The sequence below is a fragment of the Diaphorina citri genome, unplaced genomic scaffold (assembly GCF_000475195.1).
Source record: "Diaphorina citri unplaced genomic scaffold, Diaci psyllid genome assembly version 1.1 scaffold1707, whole genome shotgun sequence".
NCBI lineage: Eukaryota > Metazoa > Arthropoda > Insecta > Hemiptera > Psyllidae > Diaphorina > Diaphorina citri.
Genome location: NW_007379133.1, coordinates 1 through 255, shown reverse-complemented (window position 1 = coordinate 255; position 255 = coordinate 1).

The following is a 255-nucleotide window of genomic DNA, read 5'->3' as shown; positions in this document are numbered from 1 at the left end:
AGACGATAAGACCTCACTACCTTAGATGTTAAAGTTCCCTCTATCAAACCTCTGAAAAAAAAAAAAAAGTTTAATGTAGGTACGAACGTTAGTCAGGGTTGCAAATTTTTGCTTTAAATTACAATCCTTGGTACTCCTCTAATCTAATAGACCAAATTGGTCCATACGGTGCCAACATTTCATATTGTCTCTTTTTCTTGATAATATAAAAGGGTAGGATGGTTGTAGACTGTGGTTTTGAGCCCTAAGTAAAGA